Here is a 1,894-nt window from a genome sequence, read left to right as displayed (position 1 = left end):
TTGCTCTTGTATAAGCGCATGACGTTTTTTGATTTGTACTTAAATTACAGGGATGGAAAATATCCTACCTGCATTTTTTTAAAAGTGGAATTATTAAAACTTGTTCTTGCCCTAATAGGTAGGTTGTGATAGGTTGTTCCATACAGCTTGACATCTCTTGTGATATCAAAGTAGTGGGATGAGTTGATTATCTAAAAGTGTCTAATTCTTTTTATTAAGAAGCATAAACTCTGGGATGATTTTTAATCCTTTTATCCATAAGTCAGCAGTTAACTCTGTGCTGTAAAACACCGAAATGAGATTCCATTTAACAGTGGAAGGAATGCATCATGCTGTTTATCTAAAAGCTTACCTGCCTTCCCCAACAATGTTAGGCTGTGTAATTGTACCCTAGGGTAAGGAACACTACTAATAACTATACCAGGAGGAAGAGCCCTGCATATGCTTAGTTTAGCTGCGCTCTATCACCTTCCAAAAAGAGTGAGACTTGCACCCTATACAGCTCTCTCGCCGAATAGAATTCAGTGTACTTTGCTGAACCAGTTGCTTTAAATGTGTTTGCCAGATTGTTGTATGGAGTGTTGTAGCCATGTTGGTCCCAGGATATTAGAGACACAAGGTGGGTGAGGTAATATCTTTTATTTGACCAAAAGGTACTACCTCACCCACTGGGTCTCACTAACTGATTGAAATTCAGGCTGGGAAGTAAGAAAATCTGTGATTGTTGTTATTGCAAGAAATGTGTCCAGGAGCCACCCTCAAGAGTATCAAGGGTTGTAAACTAAGAATCTTAAATAAGAGTTACCATAATCATTAGAGATGAACCTGGCTTGTTCATCCAGCAGATGCTTAAAGATCCGGTCTTGTTTCCATTGAAATCTTTAGCAAAAATCCCATTGATTTCAATGGTAGCATGATCAGACCTTTAGTGGCTACTCTAGAAAACTTTGGTCTTGTTCCCCCCACTGCCCCAACCTCCGAAGATGAGCATAACTTCCATTGATGTGAATGGGAGCTGTGGGTGCTCAGCATTTGTGAAATCAGACCCAAGGCACCCAAAATCAGACTCCAAGGTCAAAATTTTCTGCAGTGCTGACCATCCACAACTTCAGATGAAATCAGTGGTAACTGCAGGTGCTCATTTGTACTGAGGCTGAGAGGGTCTGAAATGGGGCACCCAAAACCAATTGTTATTGCAAAAAAATTGGATCTAAATCTCTGGCCATTCTGTACGTCCTGTGGTCTACACAAGGGGACTGAGACTTAGGGTCTGGTTTTCATTAACTTGCTTTTTGATTTTGGAGAAGACACTTTACTTTTGTGAGACAATGGGGGTGAGTTAATATCTTTTATTGGACTACTGTTGGTGAGAGAGACAAGCTATCAAGCCAACAGAAGTTGGTCCAATAAAAGCTATTACCTCACCCACCTTGTCTCTCTAATATCCTGGAAAGGTACAGCTACAACTACACTGCATATTTTACTTTTGTATCAGTTTTAACCAATTGTAAAATAATTGTCTCAGGCATCTCATTTAGGCTAAATAAATATTTATAAAGCGCTTTGCATTCCTCAGAGATGCTGTAAGTGTAAAACTTGTTATAAAGATCTGTCACATTTCAGACCAATGATTGACATGAGACTGGCCTTGAGCAGAAGAATGCACTGTTTTGTGGATATTTCTTGTTACACTGGTTAGTTGACTGGTCATCTGAAGGGAACATTTCACATTTACTGAAGATAGCTTGAATGTTAGAAGAGATCAACATCTTAGATAAGGACGGGTAAGGGGTAGAATATTTAAGACTAACAAAAGACGAAGTGTGAATGAAAATCTGCAACAATCAAGCAGTCACATTAACTTCTTTTTCATTGAGAACCTTTTTTACTGACC

The sequence above is a fragment of the Malaclemys terrapin genome, chromosome 1, assembly GCF_027887155.1.
Source record: "Malaclemys terrapin pileata isolate rMalTer1 chromosome 1, rMalTer1.hap1, whole genome shotgun sequence".
In the NCBI taxonomy this organism is placed as follows: domain Eukaryota; kingdom Metazoa; phylum Chordata; order Testudines; family Emydidae; genus Malaclemys; species Malaclemys terrapin.
Note: the sequence above shows the minus strand (reverse complement) of the source record.